Raw genomic sequence first — 26857 nt, forward strand, 5'->3', positions numbered from 1 at the left:
AAGTTGAAAATTGACATGGATAGAAACTTACACACATTTAAACCAAGACTTATCAAAAAGGTCTTCACCCATAGTATCGATTATGAAGAAATTTTTTTCCTTGAGTTGCTATAGTTAGATAAATTAAGATTTTATTTTCATACCTGCATATTATGACTATGAGATATGGTAGATGGACGTCAGAACCGCTTTCCTTCATGGCAACCTTCTTGAAGGTGCCCATACTATTTAGATAAAAGTTTTTGTCAATCCATTACATCTTAAAAAAAATGTATGAGCTTTATGGATCCATTTATGGATTTAAAGCAAGCATCTCGAAATAGGAATATTTGTTTTTCACAAGTAAATTAGAAAGTGTGATTTTATTAAAATTGAGGATGTAATTTGTGTTTACAAGAACATTAATGGAAGCATAGTGACATTCCAAATCTTTTGTGTATGTGACATACTTGATCATGATAAATGAAATTTCAACTATAGAAGACGATTTGTACAGACAAGGGAAGTGTTTCTAAATGAAATATTTAGCAAAAGGAAAACTATATTCTTGGATTAAAGATCCACAGAAATAAATCAAGGGGAATGCTAATTTTAAGTTTTAATGCGTATGTCGAAAAGATCTTGAAAGAGATCAAGATTCATGAATCCTAGAGAGGATTCTTACTAATGCCGTATGACACCATTTTGAGCTTGTCTCAAAAGGCGTAGAACAATAGTTTTGCTAGATGAGATGAATGGTATTCCGTTTGCTTCAACTAATGAATAAATCATATATGTCATGCTATGCACAAGAATAAATTTATAATAATGCTTTAAAAATGAGAATAAGATCCCAATAAGATACATGGGAAGGTAATTGGATGAATATGAGGGACATTCTAAAAGTACTTATGACGAACTAAAGAATTTTTATGAGCTACTTAGTTTAGAAGGAGATCATCATGTAAATGGTTATACAAGATGCTAACTTCAAAATTGAAAGAGATAATTATGAATTATAATCGGGTTATGAATTCATTATTAATAAAGATGGATTCATTGGGATGAACTCCAAGCAAAGCATAGTTCCATTATCTACTAGAAAATAAGAATACATTGTTGCATTGGAAGCTTTAATTTAATACAATTAGATGAAGAAGTTAATTGAAACACTACTATGAGTCCTTCCATTCAAGGATCAACTGGAAATCTTTTGAGACACCAAGAATGTACTTACTCTTGATAAATATGTATAGCTATTGTGATTAATTGAAAATTATTTATTTTATGAAAGTAATAAATTTCTAAAACAAATATCAAAATAATACAAGTCATTGCTTATGTGTCCCACGACATCAAATCACCAAGGTCTCCCGTTTCCACTTCCAATAGAAGAACCAATAAAGTATCTGTTGTTACCAGCGTTCCATTAAAAAATAAAACCAATGACGTTCAGGAAACTGATTGAAGCGATATGGCAAGATCTAAATCAATAGAACTATTCATGACATTACATCACCATCATGGAATCGTGTTTGGGGCAAAAAATGGAGGGCCTGGATTGAGTGTAACGATGAACATGTCAAAGTCAACATGGGAGTTAACAGGATTAGTTTGCAAAAGAAACTGTAGGATTATGTCGCAAATGATTGGAAATCCTGATGATAGATAATTGGAATAATCAATTTTACTAGTCAAATTCGGCTAATTTTAATTTGAAAACAATTTATATTTACATTTTACATGATATATAAATTTTATATTAATGCTTCATTTTATATTTAATATCTTGATATTCCATCATATTAATAAAAGATATCTATAGTGAAGTGATAATAGGCAACTCAAATTTGTAGATAAGATTGAGTTCATAAATAAATTAATTGAGAGAGAGAGGCTTCATTTTTGTAGAAAAAGGTGAAACAATATTTTTGTTTTACTGCCTCACAATTATTTGAAATTGTATAAGAGCATGAAATATTTAACATTGTAATTATAACTTGTTTTCCCTTTTGTAAAAAAAATCGTGTTATTATTGAAACTTTATATTAGTAAATACATTCGATGCAACGACAAACATTTGCTTCAACACATTTTCCTGATGTTTCATGAGTTGTGCAATGCATTTTACAAGCATCAGCACATTTCTGGTCGTCTTCGGTGCCCGGTCTACACACCCCGACATAATCATGCTCACAACATCTATCGACCCAACCATCTCCTCGCACAACTTTCGTGTTTGTATCTGAAAGAAAAGTTGATAAGTTTTTACATTAGAGGTGTAATAAAATAAACAAAAAAAAATTGAGTGTATATATTAGTATCACACACAACAAATACATACGAAATATGAATCACCAGTCATAGGTTACATGAAACAAATTACACATAGAATTTAATAGACTATCAGAAATGTTTAAGATAAAAAATTTATTGTAAGAAAACCTAAACAAAGTATGAGAAGCGCCAAAAGTGCTAGCATAAACATTCTAAGCTTTGCCATCTGCGAAGAAAAAACAGTGAAAACAAAATAATAAATCTATAGATGCGTTGGATAGGATGGATGAATGTGGAGATCGCTTCTCTTGTTTAAATAGTGGTAAAAAGGGGGTTTTCTAATTAAATGATTCTAGATATTAAGAAAGCATTTATTTGTAATCAAAATGGAAGAAAACCAGTTAAATATACTTACATTTTAGTTTTAAATACCATATTGTTCGAAAATTTAAATGTCAACAATAAATTTACCCAAAAGTAAATTACTCAATTGTACCTCTACTTTGGTTAAAAAAAACTTTGGTCTACATTTGAAAATGATAAGTTGTTTCCATGTAGTTTGAAAAAATAACGTTGTTGCTCCCTCTTGGTGGATGTTAAAAATTGGCTGGTACGTAATAGGAATTTACTGTTTAAACTTATTTTCTTTTTCTTTTTTGTAATTTTGCACTTTTTATTAAATTACAAAAAAATCATGTTTCACATAATCATAAATATTCCTACTCTTACTGACACGATATACCCTTTCATATAAGAATGTGGTTTCTAGTTGGTGTTTGTACATCACATCGCGTTTGACCACGTGTGATAGCCAAACATGGTAAAAAGGCATTATTAGGTGGATATATGTATGATGGATATTAATCATTTAATTAGTTTATCACTATGTTCTCCTTTTGCATATTTGGAACCTACTTACCGAGTATTAATTTACTCAAACCTCCACAATCGGTCGTACTCTCGGAAGTAAGTAGTTAATTAAAAATGTCATGTAGTATTAGTACATTGTCCATAGTTATTCAACATAGCATAAAGATTACGATTAACACTCATGAGTACTTAATGGATATTTAACTATTAGAACAACCCGCACTTAGAGATTACTCCAAAATAAACTCACAACTAATTCTAAGATGATAATATCTATTATTCTTCACATTGATATAGATAAGACTTTTTGATTTACAGTTTTTTGATGCATTGGTGTAACGTCCCTATTCCAACGATATCTCTTTTTGAGAAATACGGTATATGATCAATAAAAAAGGAATTTATCCATAGCATCATCAACCATATTATCACAAAATCATTGTCAAATGCAGAAGCTAAGTTCTTGTTTTGAAAACAACATCATTAAAAATAAACATAAAGTGGATGGAATGCCCGCGAGAAAGAAAGCTTCTAATGGTTAAAGCGAGTGGGAGCCACATGAAACTTAAAGTAGATAAAGAACCACAGCCTGATGTAGCAAAAGTAGGTGCTAATTCGGAAAAAGAAATTGTTGAACTTGAATAATAGTTATTTAGGAAATTAAATTCTTCGTATATTTGGTACAATTCATAAAGCCCTTGAGAAATATGGATTTCTTAGTTGAAAAATGTTTTTATGATGGGTTCTGATGAAGCCATCAACTACCATAATGTTATGTTAGATTTTGAATCCAAAAATGGCTTGAAGCTATGCACATAAAGATGCAGTCCATGTATAAGAATCAAGTATGAGCTTGATTAATCTTCCTCCCTATTGTGAGACTATGAGGTGTTAGTACTTTTTCAAGGTGAAAATTGACATGGATAGAAACTTACATAATTTTAATGCATGACTTATCAAAAAGGTTTTCACTCACAGTGGCGACTATGAACAATTTTTTTCCTCGAGTTGCTATAATTAGATCAATTAAGATTTTATTTTCCATACCTGCATATTATAACTATGAGATATGGTAGATGGACATTATAACTGCTTTCCTTCATGGAAACCTTCTTAAAGGTGCACATACTATTTAGATAAAAGTTTTCTCAATCCATGACATCTTAACAAAATATATGAGCTTAATGGATCCATTTATGGACTTAAAGTAAGCATCTCGAAATAGGAATATTTTTTTTCATAAGTTAATCAGAAAGTGTGATTTCATTAAAAATGAGGATGTCATTTGTGTTTACAAGAAAACTAGTGGAAGCACATTGATATTCCTAATCTTGTGTGTATGTAACATACTTCAGCATGATAAATAACATTTCGACTATAGCAGATGATTCATATAGACTAGGGAAGTATTTCTAAATGAAATATTGAGGAAAGGAACACTATATTATTGGATTAAAGATCCATAGAGATATATCAAGGGGATTGATAATGTTAAGTCTTAATGCATATGTTGAAAAGATCTTGAAAGAGATCAAGATGAATGAATCCTAGAGTGGATTCTTACTAATGCCACATGACACCATTTTGAGCTCGTCTCAAAAGGCCTAGAACAACAGTTGAGCTAGATGACATGAATGGTATTCCGTTTGCTTCAACTATTGAATAAATCATATATGTCATTATATGCACAAGAATAAATGTATAATAATGCTTTAAAATGAGAATAAGATCCCAATAAGATACATGGGAAGGTAATTGGATGAATATGAGGGACATTCTAAAAGTACTTATGAGAAACTAAATCATTTTTATGAACTACTTAGTTTAGAAGGAGATCATCATGTAAGTTGTTATACGAGATGCTAATTTCAATATTGAAATAGATAATTATGAATTATAATCGGGTTATGAATTCATTATTAATAAAGCTAGATTCGTTGGAATGAACTTCAAGCAAAGAATAGTTCCACTATCTAGTAGAAAATAAGAATACACTATTTCATTGGAAATTGTAATTTAATGATTGGATGAAGAAGTTAATTAAACCAATACTATGATCCTTCTATTCATGGATCAACTGGAAATATTTTGTGACACCAAAAATATTCTTACTCTTGATAAATATGTATAACTATTGTGATTAATTGGAAATTATTTATTTTATGAAAGTAATAAATTTCAAAAACAAATATCAAAATAATACAAGTCATTGTTTATTTGTCCCAAGACAGTCAAATCACCAAGGACTCCCGCTTCCGCTTGGAGTAGAAGAATGAATAAAGTATCTGCTGTTATAAGCGTTCCATTAAAAAATAAAACCAAGGACCTCGATGAAACTGATTGAAGCCATATGGAAAGATCTAAACCAATAGGACAAATCATGATATAACATCAACATCATGGAGTCATGTTTAGGGCAAAAAATAGAGGGCTTGGATTGCGTGTAACGATGAACAGGTCAAAGTCAACATTGGAGTTAATGGGATTGGTTCGCAAAAGAAAATGTGGGATTATGTTACAAATGATTAGAAATCCTAATGATAGATACTTGGAACAATCAATTTTACTAGACAAATTCGGCAAAATTTCATTTGAAAACAACTTATATTTACAATTTACATGATATATAAATTTTATACTAATGATTCATTTTATATTTAATATCTTCATCATTCCATCACATTAATAAAAGATATCTAAAGTGATGTGATAGTAGGTAACTCAAATTTGTAGACAAGATTGAGTTCATAAATAAATTAATTAAGAGGGAGTTGCTACATTTTCATAGAAAAGGTGAAGCAAAAATTTGTTTTGCTACCTCACAATTATTTGAAATTGTATGAGAGCAAAAAATATTTAACGTTGTAATTATAACTTATTTTCCCTTTTATAATAAAAATGTGTTATTATTGAAACTTTATATTAGGAAATACATTCGATGCAACGACAAACATTTGCTTCAACACATTTTCCTCATGTTTCGTGAGTTGTGCAATGCATTTTACAAGCATCGGCACATTTCTGATCGTCTTCAGTGCCAGGTCTACATACCCCGACATAACCATGCTCACAACATCTATCGACCCAACCATCTCCTCGCACAACTTTCGTGTTTGTATCTGAAAGCAAAGTTGATATATTTTTACATTAGAGGTGTAATAAAATAAACAAAATAAATTGAGTGTATACATTAATGTCATATACATCAATGACATAAGAAATATGAATCACTAGTCATAGGCAACATGAAACAAATTACACATAGAATCTAATAGACTATAACAAATGTTTAAGACAAAAAATATATTGTAAAAATACCTAAGCAGAGTATGAGAAGCGCCACAAGTGCTAGCATAAACATTCTAAGCTTTGCCATATTTTTCGAAAAAAACTGAAAACAAAATGATAAATCTATAGATGTGTTGGATAGGATAGATGAATGTGGAGATGGTTTTTCTTCTTTAAATAATGGTAAAAAGGAGGGTTTTCTAATTAAATGATTCTAGATATTAAGAAAGCATTTATTTGTATTCAAAATGGTAGAAAACTGGTTAAATATACTTACGTTTTAGTTTTAAATACCATATTGAACGAAAATTTAAATGTCAACAATAAATTTACCCAAAAGTAAATTACTGAATGGTACTTCTACTTAGGTTAAAAAATTGGTCTAACATTTGAAAATGATGGGTTGTTTAATGTAGTTTGAAAAAATGACGTTGTTGCTCCTTCGTAGTGGATGTTAAAAATCAGCCGGTAAGTATTAGAATTTTTTGTTTAAAATTATTTTCTTTTCCTTTTTTGAAGTTTTGAATTTTTTATTAAATTACAAAAAAATCATGTTTAACGTACTCACGAATATTCCAACTCTTACTAGCACGATATACCCTTTCATATAAGAATATGGTTTCTAGTTGTTGTTTGTACATCACATCATGTTTGACCACATGTGATAGTCAAACATGCTAAAAAGGCATTGTTAGGTGGAGATATGTATGATGGATATTAATCATTTAATTATTTTATCACTATGTTTTCCTTTTGCATATTTGGAACCCACTTACCAATTAATAATTTACTCAAACCTCCACAATCGGTCATACTCTTGGAAGTAAGTAGTTATTTAAAATGTCATGTAGTATTAGTACATTGTCCATAGTGATTCAACATAGCATAGAGATTACGACTAAGACTCATGATTACTTAAAGGATATTTAACTATTAGAACAACCCACACTTAGAGATTACTCCAAAATAAACTCACAACTAATTCTAAGATGATAATATCTATTATTCTTCACAATGATATAGATAAGGCTTTTTGCTTTACAGTTTTGTTATGCATTGGTGTAACGTCCCTATTCCAACCATATCTCTTTTTGATAATTACGGTATACGATCAATATAAAGGGGGTTTTATCCATAACATCATCAACCATATTATCACAAAATCATTGTCAAATTCAGAAGCTAAGTGCTTGTTTTGAAAACAACATCATAAAAGATAAACATAAAGTAGATGGCATGTCCGCGAGAAAGAAAGCTTCTAATGGACAAAGTGTGTAGGAGGCACATGAAACTTAAAGTAGATAAAGAACCACAGACTGATGAAGCAAAAGTAGGCGCTAGTTCGGAACAAGAAATTGTTGAACTTGAACAATAGTTATTTAGAAACTTAAATTGTTCGTAAATTTGGTACAATTCATCAAGCCCTTGAGAAATATGGATTTCTAGTTGAAAAATGCTTTTATGATGGGTTCCGATGAACCCATCAACTTCCATAGTTTTATGTTAGATTTTGAATGCAAAAATTGCTTGAAGCTATGCACATAAAGATGCATTCCATGTATCAGAATCAAGTATGGGCTTGATTAATATTTGTAATGGTGTTGATTATGATGGCATGTGTGGAATTAGAAAGATCTAGTGAATCATCATACAAAATCAAGAACACATGAAGTAAATAAATCTAGGTTTAGCTCTCATTAGTATTGATAGAAAGAGTACAAATGGGTCTTGCAATTTCTCTCTCTATACTAATGCTCTCAAAGTGTTCATTACATAAATGAGTGTCACTCACTTCCTATTTATAGAAAAGACAACTCATCACACAATACAAGTGGGTAAAGCACAAATATATCCAAGCGTGACTTTGCACCCTAACATTCTCCCCCTCAAAGTTAGGATTGGATGTCCGGCTTCAATATCCAACGAGCTCGCGCGATCAAGACCAAACTCACCCTCGAAGTATCACCGGTCTTCAAATCCACAAATGAATACCCGAAAAACTCGCTTCGAATACCCATCATTCTCCCCCTTTTTGTAATCAAAAAATGATTATAAAACCCATTAAGGGTGAGAAGCGCCCGAGGAATGAACTTCACAATACTCCCCCTTGATGTGTACCAAAAATGAAACACCCAAAAAACTTGCACGGAAAAACAATCACGAAAAAGCCTCGAAAAAATTTCCAATTTATGAAAGTTTTCGACTTTTGGGTGAGAGTTGCAAGATTTTTCAAAATCCGGGTAAAAGCTGTGGATAACAGAATTCTGCAGGGGCCGTTGCGCCAAAAACAGCTTAATATGCGAAACTCTACCCCATTTGCGAAACTGGGCATAAAGTGTAAATTCGCACAAACTGCAGGGACTAATCTTGTAAAATCTTCAATTTCTTAGCCCAATTTCGTAGTTGGGAATTTTCTGTCAACTTTTCGAAATTGCAGGGGCTAAAAGAGAAATACTGCCATTCTTCAAAATTTGTTACACCAATGTCGAAGTTGGACCTTTTCTGCCACTTAGTTAAAAATTGAGGGACTAATTTCGAAACATTTGGTTATCTTCTTCTTCACTTCGTTAACCAAGTAACGAAGTCTCAACACGATTCGCTTTTAGTGGGAGGGCTTTGTTAACGAATCATGTTTGATCCATGATAACGAAGCGCGAATCCATAGCCTCAACATCAAAAAAAAAGGAATCTCGTCACTTCACTTTTAATCAACAAGCACACTTCGTTTCCATTCAAACCACCATCAATCGAACAAAAATCAAACCCATACTCCAAGCTTTCAAAATTCAAATTACCTTTGCAAAAGACATCAAGTATCAATTAGGCATCCAAATCCTTCTATCCAAATAGATTCAAATACAATTTCGTCCCAAATCAAAGTCGATTCCCAGTTATTCTCAATAGCGAACATAACAAGCGTACACCTTCGATTCATAATGAAATCAAAATCGACTTCGTTCGATCCTTTTATCTGTCTTTGTCCAGGCAAACACCAAACATCCAATATATACACAAGTAAATAATTTCGTTCGTAATTTCATTGAAAATAAGTAACTGAATGAAGACGTATTTTAATTTGGTTATCTGTACAACAATCGATTTTGATTTTAGGTTTGGATTCGAAAATTGTTAAATGATGTTGAAGTCGATTTCAACTTGTGTATATTCGTCAATCGATCGTCCTTTGACTTTCGAAAGTCAATCTAACCATCGATTCCAATTGCTACTTGACTTCGCATCGACCATCTGTTCTCAGTCCAATCCTCAAATCGATTACTCAAAAACGAATTATCAGGTCTTCGTTATTAATCGGCGTCCAATATCATCGATCAAAAACCAAAATTTGATATTCAAACATCGAACTCAAGAATCACATGATGATAATCCAATGGTACAACTTAGTTAAGAGTGCGTACAAGTAGAACCAAGAACAACAACTTTGACTTTTTGTTTTGACGCAAATTAGTACCATCGAAATCAGTTTTACTCAGCCCTCGAACCAATCATTAAGAAAGAACCTCAAATCAATTCCAATTATCAACAGATTAGATTCGAATTGAATCAGAAAGATACGATCACGAAAAAGAAAAGAAAATTTGAATTCAATCATTAATCAGTCGATTCTTGATGTTCTATGAGGAGTACAAATCAATTTTGAGATTTGATTTTAACACTAGTTAAAATCAAACATCGATTCGTGATCAACGACTTCTTGAATCATCTTTCGACTTCAACTTCATTTCCAGTGTTCGTATTTTGACCATCGACTTGGGCTTCCATTGTATCAAATGAACAATAAAAGATTTTAGGTTGGGCTTCAATTACATGAACAGTAATCAATTTCGAAAATGGATCAAAATGAATATTGGGCTCAATTATGGATATGAACAGTGAGCTGATTTGGAATTATGGGCTTCGAAAATTAAACACTAAATTTGAGATTGGAATTTTGATCTAAAAAAAATAATTGGATCAGCAATAAGGTAAAAACGGATTTGATTCAATGAGGTAAATCGATCAAAAATGAAAAAACGAAAAATACGAATCGAAATCATTGACGTTTTGGAATCCATTTGAGAATTTGTGATACCTTTTTGACGAATCGAGATCCATTTTCAACGAACAATCAAATTTAGAAGATCTTGGTTCTTTTGTTGGAATGAGAAAATCTCCAATTTGAATATTGTACAACCCACTATGCGTGATGTACAACTCATTCTTCGTGTTCTTCAACGATCCAAGAACATCTTCAAAAGAACCACCAACACATTTGGGTTTTGAATTCAAATTCAATGCAATATTTGGAGATTGTTGCTTTGGAACTCAAATTTGTTTCACGGATTTCGGCTTCACAACATTTGACGATTTTTGTGAGTAAACCCGCTTGTTTTTGCGTTTAATCTTCTTCTTCTTTTTCTTTCTCATCTTTTTGCATCTTGAAGACTTGATTTCATGAACAATCCCACTTTCCACAACTTCAACTTTGTGAGTTTGAATCAATTCTTTTGGAGTTTGATACTTGTGAATTTTTTGGATCACCGGCTTCAGATAAGGAATCATTCCTTCAAATGAATCACAAGAACACATAATATCATCGGTTTGAACTCCAATCGAGCAAAAAACTTTTTCATCTTCATGAGAATCAACTTGAATCTTCTTATCATGAACTTCAAGAACATCACATTGAACTCCATTGTCTTGAACTTCAACAAACTTAAGAGCACGAAGATCATTTGGGTTTTCAATTAGAGAAATGTATTTCTTATTAAACAAATCTCTTTCTTCTCCTTCCTTTTTATTTTTACTGCGAACTAATATGGACACGACAATTTTATTCAACCATACAATCTTACAAAGTGGTTGAAAAATCAAGCTTCCATTATCATCCTTCAAATCTCCATAAGAAACCATATTACCCCATGAAATCAATTTGCTTAACACCATCCCATAAAATTGATCTTCATTGACTTTGTATTTGATATCTTCAACGATCACAATCCAAGAATCATATGGCAAATCCACCATGATCACAAAACTTGAAGATTTATAGAGAGAGAAAGTGATTTTGAATGGGTTTTCTAGAGAGAGAAAGTAAAAATCACTTGAATTCTAGTGAAGAAAATCAAATTATGAATAGAATCAAAGATGAATTCAATTTCTAGAATCCAAAAACTCTCTAAAACACGAAGATCAAAGATCAAAAACGAAGAATCACCAAATCAAGATTGCCACCATGGATCAATTCTTGATTCAATCAAGAACACCCGCTCTGATACCAATTGTAGTGGTGTTGATTACGATGACATGTGCGGAATTAGAAAATATCTAGTGAATCATCATACAAAATCAAGAACACATGAAGTAAATAAATCTAGGTTTAGCTCTCATTAGTATCGATAGAAAGAGTACAAATGGGTCTTGCAATTTCTCTCTCTAAACTAATGCTCTCAAAGTGTTCATTACATAAATGACTGTCACTCACTTCCTATTTATAGGAAAGACAACCCATCACACAATACAAGTGGGTAAAGCAAAAATATATCCAAGCGTGACTTTGCACCCTAACAATATTCCTCCCTATAGTGAGACTACAAGGACTAAGTACGTTTTCAAGGTGAAAACTGACATGGATAGAAACCTACACACATTTAAACCAAGACTTATCAAAAAGGTTTTCACTCATAGTATCGACTATGAAGAATTTTTTTTCCTCGAGTTGCTATAATTAGATCAATTAAGATTTTATTTTCCATACCTTCTGTCACACCCCCGAACCAGACGGCAGAAACGTTTGAGGGCTCGCGTGACTTAAATTGAAATATAATCACAATGAATATACATGAAACATAACACATTCATCACGAAACATTACATAGTACAACTGCCATTGTTTACATCAAGTACAAGGTTTACATTACATGATTCCAAAATATAAAGTGTTTGGTGATTAGCAACTACAAAAGAAACTTTCAACACATTCGATGCTTCCTTGTCTAACGATTACCTGAGAATACAAGTTATTTTGAAAACGGTCAACATGTATAATGTTGGTGAGGTCATAAGTGTGTTTGATGTAAAATAGTTTATGTCGTTCGTAAAACCCAGAAAATCCGATATTTTCTGTATTAAGACTTTTCTTGAAAATGTTGTGATGATCCTGTAAGTATATGCGTGAATGATTTCAAAACATGAATAAATGAGAAGTTTTGCATTATAGTTTTTGAAAGTACAAATGAGCAAGATTGGTTTCCCCGGAAAACCCGATGTTTTCCGATAAAAAGTTATGATGGTTTTACATTATTGTATCGTCACATCGAATGAATATGATTTCCCTTGATTACTTAAATGATATCGGATTTCTACGTGAGTCATTATAACCATGCATGATAATGACTAGTTCGTCTGTCTTGGCATTCTAATGAACACCGAAATTTGATCTTAAGATTTTGTCACCCTAGACTGGCCGAGTCTAACTGTAGCGAACAGCTTAGGTGTGGGGGAGTCACCCCCATATAGATCTATACACAAACTCTCGCTCTCCCTCCAGGAGACTTTGATTACAACTACAGACTACGATCGACATTTATTGGTGTCACTCGTTATTACTCACTTAATCCACATGAATTTGATTAACCTTGATTAATGACCTGATTTTAGTTTACTTGAAGAGAAGGTAAGCCTAACAGACGAGGAGAAGAGGACTACTAGGCCCTACTAATTTCGTATGTTATTTAAGGCTGACGAGTATACGAAAGGCGCGTTGGCCCATTTCGCATAAGGTTTATTTGGACCTTACTAGTAATGCAAATGGGCCACTGAGGCCCAATAGCATGTAAAAACCATTGAGGGTCCCTTAAGCATGTAATTGGGTCATAGGAGGCCCAATAACATGTATTATTTATGTTGGGCCCAAAAGTCATGTTAATGAGTCACGAAGGCCCATTAAGCATGATTAGAATCTCTCAAGCCCAACCATTTGAATGTTTACTTGTTTTGTATGGTATTACTGTTACGAGTTGTTTAATCGATATGTCGTAAAAATCACGAATTTGTTTTATAACGATTCATAGATTTATAAAAATAGTTATTTTTCTATTTAAAACCCATAAGTTATAAAGTTTTGTATATTTTGACCCAATTATTATTATTATTAACATAATTGACCAAAAACATTAGTTTGACCTATTCAGCCCCTTATTTTGTAAAGTTGGCAATTTTAGTCCTTTTTAAAAAAAATGACATATTAGGTCCTTGAACTATTTTTTTTGACATTTTTGACCCAAATACTTATTTAAATAATTTTTTTAAGCCCAAAAGTAAATTTTCGGAAAGTTTCAACCCTTTGGTTAAAAGACTTGTATTTTAATCCACATTTTTCGCAATTTTTACACTTTTTACCCAAAATCCAAAATCTTTGCATTTTCAATCCTTTTTAGCAAATAAGGTCATTTTAACCCCAGAAATAGATTCATTTACTTTTCTACCCACTGTTTTGAGAAATTTACCATTTCAGCCCCCTTAAACCATATTTTTCGCAACTTTGGGCCTATGGGTCGAAAAGCCCAAAATTTTAGCCCAATAAGCTACAAATTTCATTTTTAGTCCTTTGAAAAACATAATGTTCATAGAAACTTCCATTTTAACTGTTTTGACATTTTGAGCCTTGTAAAAACCGTAAATGACAACTTTTTCCCAAACTTTTGTTTATTTGACAAAAATAGTCCAATAATGAGTTTTTATGTTATAGTGTGTTATTTTAAAGCTTGTATAGTAGTTTATCTTGACATGTTAAGTGAAATATGACCTAGATCACATATGTTTCCTTCTTGAACTATAGATCTCGAAATATCTTTCATTTTTAGCACATATTTACCACAAAAACACAAGAAATCACACATAACATACAAATACATATAGATCTTCACATTTTACTTGTATTCTCCCCCATAAATCATATGAAAACCGAAAATAGAGGGGTATGAAGTCACCTTTGCTTGTTGTTTTCGATTTGAAGAAAGAAATGGAAGAGTTTGATGTTATCTTCGGCCCTAGAAAGCTTCTTGAGTGGATCTCGAACTTAGTATGTTTCTAGGAGCATGATCAAGAATTTAAGGTGGTAAGAAGAGGGAATGAGTGTAGAAAGGAAATATGTTTGCAAGGTCTTACCACTAGAGTGTAGCTTGAAGTGATTTTTGGATGAAATCTTCTTGAAATGCTTCTAATTCTCGAAAGTCTTGATGAGAGGGAAGGGATGTTCTTGAATGTTTTACTTAGAGAGAGTATGAAATGTTTTGTATGTATGTGTTGATTCCCGGCCGCAAGTATTAAAAAGAAGAAGAGAGAGAGTGAGGTGACCCTTATAGATGCATGTTGGTCCATGCATGGAAGTATGAAGTGTAATAAGGAGGTGGCACTACAAATATCAACCCTCATTTCCCCTCTTTTTTTTTGTTTTCTACTTGGGCCGAGAGAGAGGGAAGGAAGAGAATGACTTGGCCCTTTTATGCTTGAGTCCATAATATGAGGCCCAATTTGATGGTTTTCGGCCCATTGGGTCTTTAGAGTAGGTCACGGCCCAATTTTTGTATAAGAGGATGGATTTGAGTCCATTAAAGCTAATTGAATTTGTTATGGCCCAATAAGGCCCATTAGAGATAAACTAGTCTATTTTAGGCTCATAAGGCCCAAAAAGTTAAGTTTCATTAAAGTGGGTTGAATTAGAGCCGAATTACGAGTTCTAAGCCCAAAATAGTCACATTGGAAGTTTATTGGCCCATTAGGCCCAATAAGGAAATCCTAATCCATTATGGGCTTAAACCGGGATTTCTTGGGTTTTCAACTTTACTTGATGAATCTAGGTTTGAATGTTCTTCCATAGGTTGAATTTCAAGCATAACATGAATTAGGGTTTACCAGTTTACAGTAGATAATGTTTACAAGAGTGCAGAATTTCCTAGCTAGAATGCTAGTTGTGACACCTGCATATTATGACTATGAGATACGGTAGATGGACGTCAAAACCACTTTCCTTAATGGAAACCATCTTGAAGGTGCCCATCCTATTTAGATAAAAGTTTTTGTCAATCCATTACATCTTAACAAAATGTATGAGCTTTATGGATCCATTTATGGATTTAAGGCAAGCATCTCGAAATAGGAATATTTGTTTTTCATAAGTAAATTAGAAAGTGTGATTTCATTAAATTGAGGATGTAATTTGTGTTTACAAGAAAACTAGTGGAAGGACGGCGATATTCCAAATCTTTTGAGTATGTGACATACTTAATCATGATAAATGACATTTCAGTTATAGAAGGCGATTTGTATAGACTAAGGAAGTATTTCTAAATGAAATATTTAGCAAAAGGAAAACTATATTCTTGGACTAAAGATCCATAGAAAAAAATCAAGGGAAATGCTAATGTTAGGTTTTAATGCATATGTTGAAAAGATCTTGAAAGAGATCAAGATTCATGAATCCTAGAGACGATTCTTACTAATGCCATATGACACCATTTTGAGCTCGTCTCAAAAGGCCTAAAACAATAGTTTTGCTATATGAGATGAATGGTATTCTGTTTCCTTCAACTAATGAATAAATCATATGTGTCATGCTATGCACAAGAATGAATGTTTAATAATGCTTTAAAAATGAGAATAAGATCCCAATAAGATACATGGGAAGGTAATTGGATGAATATGAGGGACATTCTAAAAGTACTTATGAGGAACTAAAGAATTTTTATTAGCTACTTAGTTTAGAAGGAGATCATCATGTAAATTATTATACAAGATGCTAACTTCAAAATTGAAAGATAATTATGAATTATAATCGGGTTATGAATTCATTATTACTAAAGATGGATTCATTGGAATGAACTCCAAGCAAAGCATAGTTCCACTATCTACTAGACAATAAGAATACACTGTTGCATTGGAAGCTTTAATTTAATATGATTAGATGAAGAAGTTAATTGAAACACTACTATGAGTCCTTCCATTCAAGGATCAACTGGAAATCTTTTGAGACACCAAGAATGTACTTACTCTTGATATAGCTATTGTGATTAATTGGAAATTATTTATTTTATGAAAGTAATAAATTTCTATAACAAATATCAAAATAATACAAGTCATTGATTATGTGTCCCAAGACAGTCAAATCACCAAGGTCTCCCGCTTCCGCTTCCAATAGAAGAACGAATAAAGTATCTATTGTTACCAGCGTTCCATTACACAATAAAACCAACGGCGTTCATGAAACTGATTGAAGCCATATGGCAAGATCGAAATCAATAGAATAAGTCATGACATTACATCACCATTGTGGATTCCTGTTTTGGGAAAAAAATAAATGGCTTGCATTGAGTGTAACGAAGAACAGGTCAAAGTCAACATGGGAGTTAACAGGATTAGTTCGCAAAAGAAACTGTAGGATTATGTTGCACATGATTAAAAATCCTAATGATAGATAATTGGAATAATCAATTTTACTAGTTAAATTCGGCTAATTTTAATTTGAAAACGGTTTATATTTACACTTTACATGATATATAAATTTTATATTAATGCTTCGTTTTATATTTAACATCTTGATCATTCCATCATATTAATAAAAGATATCTAAAGTGAAGTGATAATAGGCAACTCAAATTTGTAGAAAAGATTAAGTTCATAAATAAATTAATTGAGAGAGAGAGAGAGGCTTCATTTTTTGTAGAAAAGGTGAAGCAATATTTTTGTTTTGCTACCTCACATTTATTTGAAATTGTATGAGAGCAAGAAATATTTAACGTTGTAATTATAACTTGTTTTCCCTTTTGTAATAAAACCGTGTCATTTTTGAAACTTTATATTAGTAAATACATTCGATGCAACGACAAACATTTGCTTCAACACATTTTCCTGATGTTTCATGAGTTGTGCAATGCATTTTACAAGCATCAACACATTTTTGATCGTCTTCAGTGCCCGGTCTACACTCCCCGACATAATCATGCTCACAACATCTATCGACCCAACCATCTCCTCGCACAACTTTCGTGTTTGTATCTGAAAGAAAAGTTTATAAGTTTTTACATTAGAGGTGTAATAAAATAAACAAAATAAATTGAGTGTATATATTAATATCATACACAACAATGACATACGAAATATGAATCACCATCATAGGTTACATGAAACAAATTACACATAGAATTTAATAGACTATAACAAATGTTTAAGACAAAAAAATTTAATGTAAAAAAACATAAACAAAGTATGAGAAGCGCCACAAGTGCTAGCATAAACATTCTAAGCTTTGCCATCTGCGAAGAAAAAACAGTGATCACGAATATTCCTACTCTTATTGGCACGCTATACCATTTCATACAAGAATATGGTTTCTAGTTGGTGTTTGTACAACACATCGCGTTTGACCACGTGTGATAGTTAAACATGGTAAAAAGGAATTATTAGGTGGAGATATGTATGATGGATATTAATCATTTAATTAGTTTATCACTATATTCTCCTTTTGCATATTTGGAACCCACTTACCGACTATTAATTCACTCAAACCTCCACAATCGGTCGTACTCTCGGAAGTAAGTAGTTATTTAAAAATGTCATGTAGTATTAGTACATTGCCCATAGTGATTCAACATTGCATAGAGATTACGACTAACACTCATGAGTACGTAATGGATATTAACTATTACAACAACCCGCACTTAGAGATTACTCCAAAATAAACTCACAACTAATTCTAAGATGATAATATCTATTACTCTTCACACTGATATAGATAAGACTTTTTGCTTTACTGTTTTGTGATGCATTGGTGTAACTTCCCTGTTCCAACCATATCTATTTTTGAAAATTACGGTGCATGATCAAGAATCAAGTATGGGCTTGATTAATCATCCTCCTTATAGTGAAACTACAAGGACTAAGTACGTTTTCAAGGTGAAAACTGACATGCATAGACACCTACACACATTTAAACCAAGACTTATCAAAAAGGTTTTCACTCATAGTATCGAGTATAGAAGAATTCTTTTTTCCTCGAGTTGCTATAATTAGATCAATTAAGATTTTATTTTTCATACCTGCATATTATGACTATAAGATATGGTAGATGGACGTCAGAACCACTTTCCTTCTTGGAAACCTTCTTGAAGGTGCACATACTATTTAGATAAAAGTTTTTGTCAATCCATGCATCGTAACAAAATGTATGAGCTTTATGGATCCATTTATGGATTTAAAGCAAGCATCTTGAAATTGGAATATATTTTTTTTCATATGTAAATCAGAAAGTGTGATTTCATTAAAAATGAGTATGTCATTTGTGTTTACATGAAAACTAGTAGAAGCACATTGATATTCCTAATCTTTTGTGTATGTGACATACTTAATCATGATAAATGACATTTCGACTATAGAACACAATTCGTATAGATTTTATACTAACGCTTCATTTTATATTTAATATTTTGATCATTCCATCACATTATTAAAAGATATATAATGTGACGTGATAGTAGGCAACTCAAATTTGTAGACAAGATTGAGTTGATACATCAATTACTTGAGAGAGAGAGAGAGAGGATTCATTTTTATAGAAAAGGTGAAGCAAAAACTTTGTTTTGCTACCTCACAATTATATGAAATTGTATGAGATCAAGAAATATTTAACGTTGTAATTATAACTTGTTTTTCCCTTTTGTAATAAAATCATGTTATTATTGAAAGATTGTATTAGTAAATACATTCGATGCAACGGCAAACATTTGCTTCAACACATTTTCCTGATGTTTCATGAGTTGTGCAATGCATTTTACAAGCATCAGCACATTTCTGATCGTCTTCAGTGCCCGGTCTACACACACCAACATAATCATGCTCACAACATCTATCGACCCAACCATCTCCTCACACAATTTTCGTGTTTGTATCTGAAAGAAAAGTTGATAAGTTTTTACATTAGAGGTGTAATAAAATAAACAAAATAAATTGAGCGTATCAATTAATATCATATACAACAATGACATACGAAATATGAATCACCAGTCATAGGCTACTTCAAACAAATTACACATAGAATCTAATAGACTATAGTATATGTTTAAGACAAAAAAAATAATTGTAAAAAAAAACTAAGCGAAGTATGAGAAGCGCCACAAGTGCTAGCATAAACATTCTAAGCTTTGCCATCTACGCAGAAAAAACGGTGAAAACAAAATGATAAATCTATAGATGTGTTGGATAGAATGGATGAATGTGGAGATAGTTTCTCTTGTTTAAATAGTGGTGAAAATGGGGTTTTCTAATTAAATGATTCTAAATATTTAGAAAGCATTTATTTGTAATCAAAATGGAAGAAAACCGGTTAAATATACTTACGTTTTAGTTTTAAATACCATGTTGAACGAAAATTTAAACGTCAACCATAAATTTACCCAAAAGTAAATTATTGAATGGTACCTCTACTTTGGTTAAAAAAATTGGTCTAACATTTAAAAATGATAGGATGTTTCTGATGGGTTTTGAGCATAACAACATCCTATGTGATCATGCAACCCTAATTTCTTTGGATCTATGTTTTTCATTAGTTATACATACAAATAGAAATTCCAAAGCAATAACCCTAATACTAGCATACAATTTCGAAATCTATATGAAAACTAGGGTTAGAAGATTACCTTGCTTGCTATCTAGTAATAACAAGAATTCCTTGGATGATCTTGATTCTTGAAAGCTTTAGTGCCTCAAGTGTTGCACCTCTAATGGACTCACAAACACCAATAGCAAAGGATGAAGGAGAGAGGAGGTAAAACACTATGAAAATCGGCTAGGGTTTTTCAAGAAGGCATAGGGGCGAAAATCATATGTTATGGGTCTTTATATATAACTGAGGCTGCTAGGGTTTTTAGGTGGAAACCCTAATTTCCTTGCTTAGGCCTTAAGCTCTCCATGGACCTCCTATCTAGAAGCCTTGGACGAAATTCTATAGGGCCTGCTATAGATTTCCTCTACTCCTCCCAAAGGAGTCCGTCAGCCCAAGTTTGCAACTATCATTGATTTGCAAAACCAGTCCCCGTCCTTTTAATCAGTTCCTTTAATCCTAAAATTAAACCAAATTAATTTATGATTAAATACTAATTAAATAATATTATTTATAATTAATATATTATTCTTATAATATATTAATAAATCATTTGTTAACCTCTTTCTCCAAAAGTTATCCTGTCAAGTTGCTATGGTGAAGGCCATCCAAAAGGATCATGCTACTATCAAATCAAGTACATACTAATTATAGTTATGGGCTTAGAGACCTAATCCAACAGTTTCCATGTAGTTTGAAAAAATAATGTTGTTGCTCCCTCTTGGTGGATGTTAAAAATCACCCGATAAGTATTTGAAATTTACTGTTTCAACTTATTTTTTTTCTCTTTTGTAATTTTGAACTTTTTATTAAATTACAAAAAAAATCTTGTTTCACGTAATAACGAATATTCCTACTCTTAATGGCACGCTATACCCTTTCACACAAGAATATGGTTTCTAGTTGGTGTTTGTACATCACATCGCGTTTGACCATGTGTGATAGTTAAACATGGTAAAAAGGAATTATTAGGTGGAGATATGTATGATGGATATTAATCATTTAATTAGTTTATCACTATATTCTCCTTTTGCATATTTGGAACCCACTTACCGACTATTAATTTACTCAAACCTCCACAATCGGTTGTACTCTCGGAAGTAAGTAGTTATTTAAAAATGCCATGGAGTATTAGTACATTGTCCAGTGTGATTCAACATAGCATAGAGATTACGACTAACACTCATGAGTACTTAATGGATATTTAACTATTAGAACAACCCACACTTAGAGATTACTCCAAAATAGACTCACAACTAATTCTAAGATGATAATATCTATTATTCTTCACACTGATATATAGATAAGGCTTTTTGCTTTACAGTTTTGTTATGCAATGGTGTAACGTCCCTATTCCAACCATAACTCATTTTGAAAATTACGGTATACGATCAATAAAAAGGGGGTTTTATCCATAACATCATCAACCATATTATCAAAAATCTTTGTCAAATGCAGAAGCTAAGTTCTTGTTTTGAAACCAACATCATAAAAGATAAACATAAAGTGGATGATGTAACATCCCAAAAACTAGGGTAAATTTTTTATTTAATATAATCAAAACACCCATTTATCCTATATTCAAACATTTAGAAGCATTTCAAAATACAAACAATTATCAGAGTTCATTCCTAAAATCACGAGTTGTAGAAAACACGGGTGTATGTGCTACGATCAAGCCGGGCCCTTCCCTTTCGAACCGGAAGTATCTGAAACCATAAACCACAAACTGTAAGCCCCAAGCTTATTGAGTTCCCCAAATACCACATACCATACATAACATACGAGCCATAAATGAAATACATATCCAACATACAATAGAAGATGCTATGGGCCAACCATAGTCTTGCCATTATGCCACGAGTCGTATCCTCGTCGTCCTTGCCAGGCCGGGGGCCAAAACCATGGGTCTTACAGACAAGTGTCAGGTGTCAATCTACAACTACTTAACTAATTAACTCTCAGAGTTCAGACTCCGGTCTTGCATACAGATTGCCAGCAGCCACCTCCTAGTCTTTCATACAAAATGCCAAGGGCCACTCCTGGTCTTCCTATAATACATAAAACAAATGGGCCAGTATTGGTGCCTTCGACCCATAGTACAGTGAGGAGACTCACCTCGACAGTGGAACCCACGAATAAATCTCTGACCGCTGATTCGCTAGAATCCCCCACCAAACCGATTAATCGCTTGACCCCAGTCAACCGTCGATCTACCGCCAAGCGATTTTTACAACCTTGCACACAATTAACAATTGGGTTTCAAGCCAAATCCAATAATCCATATATGGCGTAAAAAGACCATTTTACCCCTCACCTAGTTTGGTCCAATACTAAGGCCCAAACTCATAATAATAAAGGCCTACAAACCAAATAATCATCCAAAGCCCACTTATGGCCCAATTTTCCAAATTTGGCCCAAACCCTTACATGGACTTACCCTAAAGCCCATTAAATTTTCCCCAATCCAAACACGTGTCTACAGATGGCCCAACAAAGCCCCAAGCAATTCAAGCCCAAATGATATCCTAAACCCGAAATGACACCATAAGGCCCAAATATCCAAATTGGACCCAAACCCATCATGGGCCTAACCCGAGAAGGCCCGACATCCAATAAGGCTCAAAATAACCAAAGGTCAACCCTGGTCAAACTTCTGGTCAACACTCCATGGACAACAAGTCAACAAAACAAGAAAAGTTCAACAGGTCGAGTAAGCCCCGCGTACTCAGCTGCTAAGCCCAACGTAAACCCTTTGGGGCCAGAACATGCAGCGTACCAGATGGGTACGCCCAGCGTACTACCCTAAACTCCAATCTTCTCCATTAAGCACTTAACTACTTAATTCCTTGCTTCAAACTCTCAGATCTGATTCCCATGGATGACTTATCACGTAAAGTTGGAAACTTTACTTGCATGCATGACTTAATGGGGCTCTAGAGCTCAAAGGAGATTAATGAAGGGTCTTAACACATGCATGAGTCCAAATAAATCAAAAAGATCACATTTTTATGCCTTTGGGACACCTAAAACGTCCAGATCTACAAGATCAAGCCTCAGAAACAACCTTAGCTCTAAAGGACCAACCAAAAGAGGCTAAAATGACCATAAACAAACCTAAAATAAGATCTAACCAAAGATGACAAGATCAAAGCTTTTTACCTTTAATAGATTGCAAAAGATGGCAAACTTCTGGATCTACAAGCTCCGTTCCGGGTGGTGATTCTTCAACAAGCTCCAAGCTCTTCCACCTGCACAAAAATACTCCAAAATCCATCACAATGGCTTAAATTCTCCAAGATAAGGCTAAGGGTCGACTTTTAGGGTTTAGGAGGCTTAGATGTTGATAAAAGACGAGGCTCATGAAAGAAATGAGGTTTAAATAGGATCAAGGGCCACAAATTAGGGTTTCATGGTTGAAGGGAGTACGCCCCACGTACCCCTTGGTACACTCGGCGTACTCAAAGAGCAATCGTGACCACTCTACTCGGTACGCCCCGAGTACTAGATGGCCCTCCAAAACACTCAAACTTCATTCGACCATAACTCTTTTGTCCCAAGTTCGTTTCCAACGAACTTTATATCCACGGAAAGGTGATGAGAATCCCTACGCTTCTAACAACTCACCATTTCCTTAAAACTTCCCAAACAATAACCTGAAATTCATAAAGGCCCAAACTAACAAATTACGATTATACCCTTGGGCTCCGAAGCACCATCGAACACTCAGATCACTTAAACTAGAGCACCCACATCTAAAAAGGGCCAAACCTGTTCTAACCCAAGGCCCTAAGCCTCATGATAATTGATGATTGGGCCACATCCCTGAATAATGAAGCAATCCAAAACTGAGATTTCATCCTCAAAATCGCTCCTTACTAACACTCAGATCATACCAAGCAACTTGATGAACGCACCCAAAAACCCTGAGCATACAACGACCTTCCCGAAGAAACCGACCCCAACCCTGGCAGAACTCTTCGACTGAAGAAGATGAATCCATAAACCCATGCATAAAACCACTTCTACCCTTCCGAAACTTGACATCTCAAAATTGGTATGACTCCCCAACAAACTGCCCACATTGAACCACTACCATGCCAAATCCTCATAGAACTGTTGGATAAGGTGTCCAAGTCCATAACTATTTCTGGTATGTACTTGACCCGACCCGACATGGTCCATTTGGGTTGCATGGCACCATGCAATTGGATAAACTAAAATGAGAGAAATAACACTTATGGTTTATTAATATATTATAAGTTCTAATATATTAATAATATTATTTAATTAGTTTGATCAAGAATTAATTTAGAATTAATTAAGTGATCAAAAGATAACTAATTAAATATATGGGTAGATTATGTAAATCTTCCATATCTTATATAGTGGGCTAAGAGGCTCCATGGATTATCAAGTTGGGTTCCACCCATAGGATGCTCCATGGAGTTAACCCATGGATCATGAAATGAAGAGTCATGTTACATTAGGGTTTACCTAATGCAACACACTATATAAACAAAGGTGTTCTCCCCAAAATCGTGGACACTAAGAAACAAGAGGGCTAGAGCCGATTTTGCAAGTGTAAGATTCTCTCAAAGTTTACTCCTTTGCATTTGGTGTTGTGTGAAGCATTTGAGGCATCACACTTGGGGTGCTAGGCTCACAAGGTTTCAAGGATCATAATCAACAACAAGGTAAGTTATTCTATCTTTCATTCAAGTTAAAAATGTTCCCCATGTATGCTAGATAGGAATATAACCTTGGAATTCAAATTTGCATGATAATTAGACAAACATAGATCCAAGGTTATTAGGGTTGCATGTACACTTAGGAAGTGTTAGAATGCTCAAAACCCATCAGTGGTATCAGAGCCTAGGCTTGTTTGTTGTTTTTTTTTTGTGCAAACTGCTTGAAAAAATCGTTTTTCTGTTTTCTGCTCGTATGAACTCGCCGAGTCCATGGGGGGACTCGAATTACAAGTTTTTTAAGTGTAATTTTTGATTCTTGAAAGTGTTCATATTCATGTTCTTGAACTTATGAATATTAGATGATCATAGGAATTGTTTGTAACCTTCATGGTAGTTTAATTCATGATCATAATGTGTTTTAATGGAGTCCATAACTTGTCCTCAAGTTATGGAAAACCAAAAGTCTCACTTTTATTAAAGCCATTAAAAGAACACAAGAGTTATAAAAATGAAGAGTCTTCATTTTTATTACTCAATTAATTCATAAGTTATAAGAAATTAAAAGTTTTGGAAGTTTACAAAACTTGCCCTCAAGTTTTGGAACATGTAAAGTCTTGATTAAAACTTTAGTTCCAACCCTTAGAATTTTAAAAGTTAAAATTCAACCCTTATATTTTATAATATTATAAGTTACTAATATATATATGTATAAGATAAAGTCGTCTTACCGCTAGTACGCCTCATTCACGAAGCCGGTCTATAAGGGGGGTATAAGGTTGTTGCCTATAAAATGGCAACTTAATGGGTGTCCACTCTCACCCACCGCTTCCTTGATCGGTGGAGGGTCGTTAGCCGAACGGGTAGGACAAGGACTTATAAATTCTCATTAAAAGTATGATGAATATTATAAAGTAACTAAATGCTTTTATTAAATTCCCAATCTTAGTTACTTTAGGAAAATGTGAATAAGGTGCTAATCCATGAAATTACACTTTACACTTTGTTTAAGTCGTTAGTGGAGCTCGTGTGGTTAACCGGCACACTAACTTGGACTTAACAAGGTAGGTAAAGCGTGACTTAAAGTTTATTATAGGTCGGTGGAGCTCGTGTGGTTAACCGGCACATCGATTGAGTAATAAACATTAAGTGTACCAAGTGATTTGCATGGTTACTTCACACCTCGTTTTGTGATCCTCGGTATCCCAGTCACAAAACTTGGAGGGCACACTCGAGATTGAACACATGCCTTTGAAAAGTTCATTGAATCTCAAAAGAATCTAGGAATTTCTAAGAACCAATTAAAAACCTAATATCTATATTTCATTTTTCATGGTGGAAATTGGTGAATCGTCATTCACCTACCTTTCAAATATGTTATAGCTTGGATTACGGCATACCTCTTCTAAGTTATAATATATTGTGATTGGATCCTAGCCTTAGTATTACATTTGGGTGTTTTATTAAGGACTCTCTTAATATCTAAACTAATCTTGTTCTCTTCTTTCAGATGTCTTCAAACAATGTTGCTTCTGGCTCTAATCCTAATGGCTCCTCTACCTTTATGAACTTGTGTGGGAAAGTCACTTTTGATGGATCCAACTTCAATGAATGGATCAGAAACATCAGGATGATTACCCGCTACGAGGACAAAGAATATGTCCTTGACAAGGAGCTTAAGGAGATTGATGAGACCACTGCAACTCCCCAGGAGATCGCTGACTTCCGGGCACATGAAAGGGATGCTACAAAAGTGGCATGCATCATGTTGGCCACCATGATAGCGGAACTCCAAAAGTCCTATGAGGACTTCTACCCTTTTGAAATGCACCAAGATCTGATGGAAAGATACCATCAAAGTGCACGACAAGAGAGGTATGAAATCATATGCTCTATCATAACAACCATGATGAAGGACGGGGAATCCGTCACGAGCCACATGCAGAAAATGCAAAGGTATGTGGATCGGTTGCTGAAGCTTAATGTGAACTTTCCTGAGGAGCTTGCAATAGATATCATTTTGCACTCCTTAACATCGTGCTATGATCAATTCCGCATGACATATCACATGAATAAGGAAGAGGTCACACTCAGCAAACTTCAA

Source organism: Lactuca virosa, chromosome 5, assembly GCF_052849685.1.
Source record: "Lactuca virosa cultivar CGN04683 chromosome 5, Lactuca_virosa_CGN04683_v6, whole genome shotgun sequence".
Lineage (NCBI taxonomy): Eukaryota > Viridiplantae > Streptophyta > Magnoliopsida > Asterales > Asteraceae > Lactuca > Lactuca virosa.